At 43.7% G+C, this 12505-nt stretch overlaps 1 protein-coding gene across 4 annotated transcripts in view; it reads left to right on the top strand.

Annotated features, from left to right (window-relative positions):
- The first annotated feature begins 476 nt into the window (after positions 1 to 476).
- LOC121596976 (potassium voltage-gated channel protein Shaw-like) overlaps positions 477 to 12505 on the top strand; it is a 51013-nt gene continuing 38984 nt past the window's right edge. The window contains exons 1-2 of one of the 4 annotated variants that reach the window (XM_041922410.1): positions 477 to 703; positions 990 to 1536. The gene's annotated coding sequence lies outside the window, so the exon portion shown is untranslated. Of the gene's footprint in view, positions 1537 to 12505 lie in introns of all 4 variants that reach the window. The other 3 variants (XM_041922409.1, XM_041922411.1, XM_041922412.1) reach the window with 3 other exon arrangements.

Here is a 12505-nt window from a genome sequence, read left to right as displayed (position 1 = left end):
ACCATGCCCGAGCGATGGTGCTCAACAGATGAGAGAGATAAAATGAGAGAGTGTATTGCTGTGAGAGGGAAACGAGTAAAAATAAATATTGAAGTAAAGCAAGGGCACTTAGTGTAACATATAATTTATTTATTTATTTATTTATTTGAAAATTGCTTCTATTTAACAGGCAAAAATGTTGAAAAATAAATTGCAAATATTTAAAAATACTATTAACACATGAAGCATTCTATCTGTTCCTCAACAACTCACTGTGCAAAACGCGCCTTCGCCTCTCCGTGAGACTGAAGCAAACGCAACGGGTCGAAGCGAGACGACTAGCTACTTCATTGCTCGCGTTGCGAGTTTTTCCAACCCACCAGCGGAAGGGATGCTGCCGGTCTCGCGATCGGCACGATCTCTGTGCGGAGGCACGGCCATCCTGCACGGTGTAGAGCCGAAGGAAAAGTGCCAAATCCTTCAGTCGGTGGCGTGAATTTCCTCCGTACGGTTGTGTCTGTCAGCCAGCTCGTGCCCGAAGAAGGGAACCGTTACGTTTTCTTCGAAGTGTGTGACTCGAACTGCGCCTGTTCGTCGTGCGAGCGTCGGTAGTGGAGGCAACACAGCGCGGCATTCGATTGCGACTCCATCTTCTGTTGTGTCCGGTGGGAAATTAAGTAAAGGATAATGATTAAAAAATAGCTTCCGCATTCATACAGCAGAGGTATGCTTTCTTTCTGCCTTTATTGAAAATGTTTATCGTTGCGTGATTTTGTTTCGTGCGTCTGTCCCTTTGAGCTACCTGGTCGTGAGCGCTTGTTTTGTAAATTTTGTTTCCTCCTTTATTTTAAAACCAAACCTCCGGGTAACGTAGCAGTGAATCAAAATTTAGCCAATCATGAAATTTACTCCTTTCTTTACAACCTGACCGGACCTGCCATCGCTTCACATCGTGAGTGTGTTTCTTTGTGACGTGTGCGTGCTGTCCCGCCGGAAAAACGGATAAAAAGGATGTAAAAACGCGCGAATGGTTGGTTGCGTGAAGGTGGCGGCGATGATGATGGTGATGAGTGGTGAAGTTGAAAGTAATCCGAATCGCTTCATTTTCCTGCAACAGCCTCCCTTTTGAAGTGTGGCGTAAGCCGACATCGGCCAAGCTCCCAAGATGGTGCAGGTGCGGCGGGCGTGCGTTTGAGTCGGATTGAGAATCGGGTCGCGCGCTCAAGCGTACGTTTTGTGCGTGCCCGGGTGAACACGGTGCTGCACACGTGTGTGAGTGTGTGAGTAGTGGAACAACGACAGGAAAAAGAGCCAAATCGAAAGAAAAAAATCACAAAAAATAAATACCCGCAACCCGTAGTGTGTGGTGTAATTTACGCTGTGACATACGCACCACGGAACGGTGGTAAAAGAGGTAACCAGCAGGAGCCTTCCGAGTGGAGGCTGTTTTTTTTCTTCGTAAAATAGATTGCCATTTTTATTGACTTCGACGGGGCCGTTCGTGAGGCAAAGAGGAAACGCGTGAACAACCCGGAGCAATGTTGTAAATGGCGATCGGTAAGTTACCTTTTTCAATGTGCCCTAGCCCTCGCCTACCTTTGCGTGGCAGGATGTGGAAGGTTGGTGAAGCGGGAAATAAAAAAAAGAAATCGTTTATTCCTTTCACTGGAAAATGATCAAATCACTCACCGACAGGCACGATTTATTACAAGGAAAAGCTGTTTCGTGCACAGCGAAGGGGAAACGTAACGTAACGGCGAGGTACTTTGATGTCCCGTGGAGTAAAGTTATTAAATTTTTGGTTGGGTTGAGCAGTGAGCTATGCGGGAGGTGAGCGTAAAACTGCCCGCGTGGGTGCTCCTGTTGTGGCGTCGTTGTATGTATGTCAGAAGCGTTTGAGCGCACTTTTAATTGAGTCAATTGTTTCACACCCATTTTAATGGTGCACGCTGAAAAGTGTTCTAGGGAAGTAATGCCATTTAATTTCACGTTTCACAAAAAATAAAACACTTAAAATGGCTTAGTCCTTTTTAATAAGTAAATTTTTAGTTGAAAGCTCTTAAAAGTGAAAAGTGTTGCATACATTTAGGCGCTCACCGAATCTAACTATTGAGCAATCTAATTGTAGTTGTCTACTCATTATTTTGTTTGATTATAGAAAATTATTAATCAATTTTAGCAAACTTTATACAATGAACTCTCTTCTCTTAAAAGTCTGGAAAAGCTTGTCGAAATTCCCTAAATTAAATATATTTTCTACATTGAATTGATTCTCATTTTTGTTCCATCCCTTCATTTGAATAGAGCCCCAACGTGGACATTTAAAGGCTTCCAAATTGAATTCATCCGTTGCTAAATTACATCAAAACACTTCTCACGAAATTTACCTTTTTTCAATCCTCTATCACTGTAGCGTCAGACGCATCATTGTCAATTTCCGCCATTGAGCGACGAGCTATTCAATTGGAATCTCATCAGTCTTCAATAAAATTTCATTACTGTTGCATTTTGTGACGTGCCGGAGTCGTCACAATGTTCGTAAAGCAGTTTGTATGAAAAAACAGTTTTGTTGCCTTTCAGTTTCTTTTGGAAAGATTTTTGTTTTTCCTTGCTCCCCGCCAATGGCAATGCGTCAAGCGATAACTGAACGCTTACCGAGTGTCCCACTCGCTACCCCAATCCCGCCGCCCGTCCTGCCCCACCAATGGACGACGGATGAAGAATGGCAAAACCTATGCATAATCTAATTTGACGAAAATAAACGATTACTTTTATGACCCACCTTTGCTTCCGGTTACTTGCCCGGTCTAGTGGCGCGTCCGATGCGATTCAATTATGCTCGTGTTGCCCGAGTCCGTCGCCCGGCAGCGTACTTTACCGCGCGAGAGTGAGTGGGACATGTCTCTGTGTATGTGTGCTTCTTTGCTGTATGTATTCCATCATCATCGTTCGTCTGCTCCGCTTCCTTGTCTCAGGGTCACGTGCAAAAGCGCTTGCCGGGAAAGTTGTGTTCCACGCTCCGACAGCTCCTTGGAATGTGCGCGAGGGAAACCCGGCGTGTGATAAGAACGATAAAGCAGTTACTGATGCTTTATGAAGCTCGAGCGGAACGCTTTGGCCACTTGGGGCAGGCGACGATAATGTGGCAGAGAAGATTGCTGCCGCCGAAGCAAGGTGTGCATTAAAGAGGGAGAAGCCCTCTGGAAAACAACTCGCCTCATACCGACAGGTCGGGAAGGTTCCAAACAATCTTGCTGATTTAATTTTACCTTCCACAGCCTTCTTACTGAGCAGCAGAAGAGCTTCAGCTGAAACTGAAAGTCGACTCGTTTGCTCTTCCTTTAAGCATTTTCTCAATCTCAGCGCTGAGTACATTCTGACACAGATTTGCCTACCCAGTGTTTGTGTGTGTGTGTGCGTTTGTCCACAGCTGTGACCCGTGTACTGTTGCGCACAATTCCGGTGAAACCAATTCAAAACTGGTCCTCGACCGGGGGACGTATCGTCGATCGTCGAACGCAACGAGTAGTCCCGGTTCGCAACAGTAACTCGGCGGATATCGTTTTAATTGGCTGGCGCTCGGGCTGCCACCATTGTGATAATGCCGTCATAATAAATGGTGGAAAAGCTAATGAATGCTAAGTGAATTTCGGTACGGTGGCAATTGCAGCAACGCCCAGGATCTGGTAGGCACAGGAGACGGTCGGAGGCGTTGGTAATACCACTCGGGGTTGGTATGGCATTTGTAAATCATTAATTAGATCGTGGAACGCGCGCATTGCCGGTGACCGGCGGAGGAGTTTTCGGATCGTTTGGCTGGGCAGAAATGGGAACGGTTGCAGGGCAAGAACATTTGGAGACAGATGCACAGAAAGGAACTGAAATGTTGATTTTGCCCTTTGTCCTTTTGGCTCCGATGGTTCTTTGCTTTCAAAGAGTCTGTGTGCTGTAAAGCTACTGAGATATATTGGTGTAACTGTTTGAAACGGTAATAAGTACAAATTTCAAGAGAAATATTGAAAATAATGGTAATAAAATCCATTCGTTTTCAAGTAATTCAAACTACCGAAATAAATAAGTGATATATGTGATGTATAAAGCATACCTTTAGGCGCTTATTTTAGAAGATCAGCAAGATAATCAGTTTCACGTTATTGATGTTTTCAAATTTGAACATATTTTGTATTTTATAATCCTATTTCATGTAATCATAGGATAACACAGTTGTTTTCGCTCAAAAAATCAAAATAAATACAATCACAATTATGGCTCTTCCATTCGGTTTTTGTTTTTTTTTTGTATAGAATTTCCAATTCAATTAAAAAATAACCCCCAATAAAAACGCCACTGTCTCTGGCGATTAATATTTCATCTTCGATTTTTCCCGCCCCTCAGTTCAGTCGGTGGTGTTCGAGCGTCGAGCAAGTAACAAAACAAAACCCCGTAACAGATGGTGCTGATGAGTGATGTACGCTTACCGTACACGTATACGATGCCCGAAGAAAAACCGAAACCCGGCACAGCCACTCCAGCCGTCCAACGCGCACACCGGAACTGAAAAATGTGACCCACCTGTGGTCCAATCACATGGGGGTTGCGCTGTGAAAACTTTCCAATTCACACAGCAAGCAAAGGAACGAACCATGCCACGCTTGAAAGACCATTTGGAAAATTGCTTATTTTGATTGCGAGCGTGGCCCCGGAGCTCGTGCAGTCGGGTTTCGGACTGTGACTATGATCCTCTGGGGGGTTTTGCTGCCATTTTTTTGTAGCTATTCTGGCCACCGTCTGAGTAGTCTTGGAAGAATTCGAGCTCGAGAAACGTTGTACTTGAATTCATTGGCATGCGGGTTAGCGTGATCGTTTCATTTTTCCAAACACACACAGACTCATACTAACCTCGTCTCCATCCATACTGCACAGCACGTACAAGCGCAAAGGGTTAAAGGGGTTTTGCATCTTGTAACGAAAAATATTCCATCGGAATATGATTCCAATTCTAGCTTCATGCCAGCACACACACACACACACACTGCGAAGATTGCTGGGAGAAAAATGGAAACATTTATTTATGACACTCGTTGGCGAGCAGCAGAAGCACAAGTTTTTTCCAACTCACGCTGGCTTACAGTGTAACAACATTAGATTTCTCAATTTACTTCGTGAGCGTGAATATGACAAAGAAAACACGCAAAAACATGGCTGGGAAAAAAGGCGAAAGTCAACAAAGAGCGGTCAACGGTGACGATCATGGAAGATGTGTAGATATTTATCGTACATCATCCGAAGCGGAATTTAAGCATTTCTGAATCAGATTTTCCTTTTTTTTTGCGGTACCACAAAAAGTGTATCTTTGGATGGCAAATTTTTTTTTGGCTTCACTCAAGTTGTTTTTTTTTTTGGCTTCACGCTTGGGAAAGGAAACTCGATTTCACTTTTTCCACTGAATCAGAAAGCATTCGGTCCCTTAAGATTAAGAGCGATGGGTTCAGCTGGGTCTCGAGTTGGTCCGGTTAGCGTGCTTGGGTGGAACGACAACAACCATGACGTTGATGATGATGATGGAGATGATCTACACAGTGAGATGAGATTTCATTCATTTTTCATAAGTTAATCTTTCATTTGCTTCACTTAGCCTGGGTGCTGCACGGGTCGTCTGGGGAAATGATTCATTTATGCACGTTTAGCTTGTGGCTAGTTTTTGGCAGCACGGGTCTCTGATTTCATTCTTTAGCTCATGGTAGCTTGTTGGTACCAACTTTTCCATCAAACTTGCTCGCCTCTTCCACATTCACACCAGCCAAGAATGATTGAAGTGGTGGGATTAATATCGCAATATTGTTTGCCGCTGAGCATGGCGTGGCGCGAGCACGGATGTATAGCGCAACGGTTCATGAAAGCGTAGATGTAATAATTATCCTCGAAGCATTCAGGAAACGCTTTGCACACGTCTCAATTATGGTGTTGGCACACGAAACTGTGAAAGCAAATCATTTCCACATTAGAAACTACATACAAATAATCGTCTGGCGGGGTGTTTCCGCCACGAAATTGCTTTTGACATAATTACACCCTCACTTCGTTCTAGGAGCAGAGTTTATCAAAATTACCTACGTACACACCCACCTGAGCGCCTGCACCAGCGCACCCTCATCTCCTTCATCATCGTCATCATCCGGTCCGAGTTGCTTTGAAATGACAAAGCCCGCTGGAAACCACCTGTCACCTTGCGTTATGCTTTCTTGCGTCCTGTGCCGAGCGCATATAATTACCATAATTGATAGTGAGCCAACGGGACTACGCTCGCCATCTGCTCGAGGCAGCAGCGTTGCATCCCGGACGTGGCCGTCGTACCGGAAACTTGGTTAGTTTATGTTTACGAGGAAAACCGGTAATCGATTTATGTGGGGTTCGTGGAACGTAACGGTACGGCTCGCGGGTCTCGTGGTTTGTTTTCGAATTAGTACGATCAAATAAGGGAAGCGGCCGATGAGCGTTTCTGTAGTTCGCTGAACGTAAATAAACAATGCTTGACCCCGTAGTAAATAATTCATTGCCTGCATGGAGTTGCGCGCACAGGGTTTTCCTTTGTGAAAAGATGAAACAAGCAACACTCATTAACGCGAAATAATTACGTGGGAAGTTTGATGGGAATAATTGATTTCGTGAATTCTTGTACACTTTACATCACGGTAATTGACGCTTAACTGGTCAATATGATCGGTAATTGTTTTAAAACTAATTATTACTACTGTTGACGCCGTCAACCGTCAATTCAGATGCAACAGCCTCCTTGCACGGGTCACGCGATAGAGGGCGCTGCCGGTCGCTTCGAAATTAATCGGTTTATCGAAACCCGACCAGCGACGACACGAACCGAAGCCCTTAGGGGGAATGACCGGCGCAGCAGGATGACGAGCAGATTCCTTCGCGCACCTGAGCATACGCACGTGATTTTTTAGCGCCACCTTGCGAAATAGTAATAAATTATACCATTCAAAATTCGGCTAAAAAACGTTTTAATTGATCTTTGGGTAGAAAGAATCGGTTGCATCGCAACAACTACTGCTAGCATGCAAATTAGGTTGTTGATAACCGTTTTGCATACATTTAGGCGGAGATGTAATTGTGGAGGCTTAATAGACTCATGCATGAAACACAATTGCATACATTTAGGCGTTTGAAAATGTAAATATCTAACATAAATATACCAAATTTTGAAAAATATCTCTCCGTTGCTTGAATGCCTTTTCACGTAAAAGCAATCAACGTATTCCTGTCTCATCATGGTGGAGCGTCGTAAAGCAATAAAACAGGAAGACGCTCCTGTATAAATGTTCACCTTCTTCTAATTCCCTCAGCTGTTAACATGCACCCACACCAATCAAGACTGTGATACGCTGGGTCGCTCGGATCGCTGATGTAATCTTACATTTCCATCCGGAGCGCGGTAACTGCCAAACCTTATGTTCTGGAAATGGTACAAGTAACAAAATTAAGCATCTCATCGCTATTTCACTCGAGCCGCTCCCTGCTCCACCACTGGCATTGACTTCGTAGCGTAGAGCAATATTAAGATGTAGCCCCGAAAGCGAACCAATTCACTTCCCAGACCTAGTGCTGCTTCCGTTATCGAACAGATTTAACTGGAATCATTAATTTTGCTACTCAATTTGTAGCTACACCCGGTTCCTTCCCAGTGTGGTATCGTAGCTGTCGGGTGTGTTCTGTGTCGGCCGGGCTGTGAGTGTGGGATGCCAGAGAAAGGGACCGGAATTCTGTTTTCTTTTGGGCTGGGTCGTTCTAGGTCTGGAGGAAACGTTTTACAAAGCCGAACCGATATATCGTGCATTTTAGAGTTTTTGGTTGGTAGTTCGGGCAAGGGTGAAAGCGTATGAATTTCGATGTGGAAAAGAGCAATTTATTGAGTTTTGGGTTTGAGTGAGGCCAATTCTCTAGAGACCGAGCCATGAGCGGCACGTGTAAGGGAAGGCTTTAAATGAAACTCGAACTCGAGGGATTCTAAGTCGTATGTAAAATAGGCAATGTGTAAGATAGTTGAGGTTGGGTAGGTCTCCTGCCTCAACCGAAACTATCCATTTGCCATTTAACGCCTTAATTATCGAACCATTTTCAAATTGCAACGTGAGTAATCGGACTGATGTTTGAGGTTTCGAGGCGTATATTGCCCTCAGCTTTCACAAAATGGTGCCAGGTCGGCTTCAAGATTGGGTTTGTTAGGCTAAAAGGTTTCTGATGAAAGGCCAGTACAATAGCCCATTACATTCACATTTCAAACGAACATGAAGCTACCGGAAGGAAAGGTGCAGCTCGGATGTGTGACTGTGCGTAAGAGCCTTGGAATGAATTTAGAAGCGATGTTGCCCACTGTAGCATACTGCTCTGTGGCTGATGGTACGTTTTCCAGGAAGGATGGAAGGCTTTGATGAGAGTGAAACCGACACACGTACACCCTTGGTTTGGCTCATTCCTTCAAGCATTATCTGCTGAATGCAGGGTGAAGCCAAAGATTCTTCCAGCTAAACCACATCTCATAGAATTGCAGTGACCGTACGCTGCACACACACGCTGCTGACGTTCACTTTGTCAATTCTGTCAGATCAATTTGCACCGGCTGGAAAGGGGAAAATCTACTGGAATTGGTAGCTTGTTTGATTGTATTGCATTGCGCTCCCACAAGACAGCGGTGTGCGTTGCTTTTGTTCACTACTCGTACATAATACAATATTCGGTGAAAGCAGAGAACTAAATCCCAAAAAAGGCTAACCGTAAGCTTGCTACCAAATTCGCATTCACCAGGTGGCACCGGGTGTGTGGGAAATGGAACGAGATGCCATAACCTTAGGACATTCAGCAGAAACGGATCGGCAAAAGCTATCTCGTGAAAGATTCCACCACCAACGACATTGATGCATTTCGGTGAAGGATTGCGAACGGAATTGTACCATAATGTTGGCTGATTGATGGGTTTTTGAGCTTTATATGGTGTGTGTATTTTTGTTACGCTTTATGCGTTATGTGTTTGAACGGTGGGTTGTTGCGTGTTGGCTAGTGACCAGCAGGGAGGTGTGCACTACATACGCAGCTATATGCTTTGTTTCCCGCTATAAGTATTTTCCTTCTACGAACTGAGAAAAAGGGCAAGGAAGGCAGGCAAACAAAATCAGGTGGAAACGATTGGCTTTCTTCGAAGCATCCCGGGAAGAGGATTTAGTTTCGGCGGGTGATTTGATTTTCCGGTGGCATTTGATACTTCAACCAAGGTGTCAGGTTTCTCGGGAGTGTGGCAAGTGATGATGCTAAGTGAAAGTGCTAAGTGAATAGCACAAACAAGAGGATTGGAGAATATTTGAAAAGAGTGTGATGATGTTTGTTTGTTGATAGTTGTTTTGCTTTTCAATGATAGAATGAAAACAGCAATGTTGTTCTATTGAATAGATGAACTTTGAGCCACCACTAGCCTGATTTGTATTTTTTGTGATTTAGTGGATACAAAATAAAATAAAATTATGCTATGATGTTTAAAAAGCAACAAGGGTGTCAGTTCTCCGTAATAAACCAATTTGTTAAGTGAAGTGCATACATTTAGGCGCTTATGCATACTGTACGTTCGTTTTTTAATAGAATTTAAAATAAAAAAGAAAATATCGATAATCATTTCTATCAAACACTTGATCGTTTCATATGGCAACAATCTCTACAACAGCCCATTGTTTAAGTGTAGCAATAAACGGAATAACAAGCTCCACGCCACACAAACTCTGCTCCATTGTTTCGAGCATCCCCAATAAATTAATCGACGCTTTGCGCTCACCCCGGACGGAGATGGAGCCAATCAATCGGCAACCGCTTCCGTACCGTATGCCGGGCCAATAATCTAATGTAATTTAATAGCAGCTCGATATCCGTTGCGCTACATAGATTTACGATGCGAATCCGGAACGCGTTCCACACCTGGTAAAGAGTGGAGCGAGCATGACGGTGGTGGTGCTGTTGTTGGGAATCCGAACATCCACCACAAGAACGATACACCCACTCAGTGTAAAGCCATTAGATTTATGTTTGCTTCCCTGTAGCCGGCGCGCAAGCAAACATACCATGACGTTCCTTGGCGTTGGAAGGCTGCTCCTCGAGAACGGGGTTGGTTGGTTGTTTTTTTTTTTCTTCTTTCAAAACAAGCCTGGAAAAAAATGTTGAAGAAAAGCTGCTGCGTCACAGGCAGAGTATGTTTTGTTAAGTAGCAAGGCTATAGAGAGAAAAAGGAAATCAAAAAGAAAAACAACGCTTCCCTGTGAGATTGCGGTGAGCGCGCTGCTAAGTAGTGCCCCGAAGCGTACAACCACCGTTCGCTTCCACCGACTCGATGCGATCTAATTTTCCGTCGCCATTCGCTGGAAGAGTGAACAAAAAAAAATGAAGAGAAACAACACAAACGACATCCTTCCGCAGATCGGGTCGGTGCTTGAAAGGTTTCGTTTTTTTTCTACCCCAAAAAAAAAAAAAACGAGTCGCCATCGGGGATTAAGTTGGGGACGCGGGATTATAAAATTTATGAAATCCCAATAAAGCGTGGAAGTGATTTAGCGAATCGTGAAGAAGCTTGGCTCCATTTGGATGAAGGGTTCGCTATTGTTTGCGCAGAGTATCGTTTCGTATTTGGGTTTGTTTGTGACACACACACACTCTTGCGTAAATGTTCTTTACAATCCTTTTCCATTCGTTACTGCACTGTGGATCGGCTGGGAAGGTTGTGGACAAAGCAGAATATTTAAAATAAATAATAATTAATCTCTTTTGCGTTCCGTTATTCAATTTTCATAGATTGAAATGATGCTTGTGCTGATGGAAAAATAAATTTGAAATTTAAATTTATTTATATTTTTGTAATTTTTATTTTTCATTCCTGTTGATTTTATTTCCACTGTGCAGTGACTCAATTAGGGCTGGCGTTCGTGCCCCCGCTGTAAACCAAGACGAAGACGAAAAAAGAAAACGGTTCCATGAAAAATGACTCAAAAACCCCTTTCAGCTACTTGAACCTTCTGCGGAAAGAGCTTCGATCTGATTTTCTAAAGGAAACCTTCACCATCTCAGGCGCCCCCCTTTCCACGCCCGAGACTTTAACCCTTTTTTCGGATTTATCGTTTCCGGTAGTCGGTCGGTCGGGGTAGTGCTCGCCCCACGTACGCAGTGGATCGGTTACGGTTCCTTTCAATTTCCTGTTGAGCCATTTGCGAAGCAGGGATTCACCTTAAATTTGGCCCAGGCTGACAGGCGATGACAAAATAATGGCATCGCTTTGACACAGCACAGCGTGTACTTTGGCGTGCGTGTGTGTTTTTTTTAGTCCAACGTTTGCTTTCTGCTGACGCAAATCCCCTCTTGAAGATGTGCCTTGCATCCTGCTCCATAACGGAGTGCAGCGCAAGAGATTCGTCTTATTTCCGTCGCATTCATATTTCACAAAACACGAAAAAAAACTCTACAAAACGGCGCACGAAGCGCAATCCTTTTGAAGAAGGGGAAATGTTTATTAAACATTGCGAAACATGAATCTCGGTGCCGGGGCGTGTTTGTTTATGTTTATAGTTTTGTCGCTTTGATGATGAAAGCACACGGAGCAGGGCCATCCCGCGAGCCAAGTGGAGGCAAACATGCAAAAGCAAATAAAAACATTTTTGTTGAATAAAAGAACCCCGCCCCGGATATGTTTCGCTTATTTGAAGGATGTTTCGGGTTGCAGTTTTTGTTTTATTACACTTGTCGGCGAGCCTGCACATGCCGCTGGCCTATGAAACATTATTCGAGTGCAATGTGGTTATGGAACTGAGCGCGAGAGACAGAGAGAGAGAGGTAGAGGTAGAGGAAAAGGATGGAAAACGTTGTTTGACACACATAAAATAGAACTCATTTCCTTGTAGTATCTCCATCGAGATTCCGCTTAACCGCAAATCCCACCGGCATGCCTGAAATTTGGATACGGTTCTTTCTGCTGCAAGTGACAGTTTTCCATTTTCATCATTCAACACATTGGGCGGGTAGTATAAAGAGCATTTTTCTATTTTTTTCCTCCAATCTGCGAGCATTTCCGCTAGTTTGCTCTTCCGGACCAATACTTTCATTGTGAAATATAGATTTTTATTTATTCTACGATATTCATGCAAAAACGCCTAAATGTATGCAGCCTACACGGCTTTATTGATTTAGCTGGCAGTTGCATACGTTGAAAAGTTTAAACGAGGCACTGAATTGTTCATCAGTAAACAAGAGTAGTAAATTGTAGTTACATGGCTCTTGTCATTTTGATTACATATTTAATCTGTTACAACATGTTTTTATGTTCTTTTATTGCATTGAGGTAATGTGAACATCGAGCTTGCTCGGCACAGTATGGAAAACCATTTTAAATCTCAATATACTCCTCCACAGCACCACTTCACATCGTTCACTGCCTCATTGTGAAATACCAAATGGATAGCCCTTAGGGTCTATTTCCATTTCACAA

The sequence above is a fragment of the Anopheles merus genome, chromosome 3R, assembly GCF_017562075.2.
Source record: "Anopheles merus strain MAF chromosome 3R, AmerM5.1, whole genome shotgun sequence".
NCBI classification, from domain to species: Eukaryota; Metazoa; Arthropoda; class Insecta; order Diptera; family Culicidae; genus Anopheles; species Anopheles merus.
Note: the sequence above shows the minus strand (reverse complement) of the source record. Positions and strands in the feature narration are given on the sequence as shown.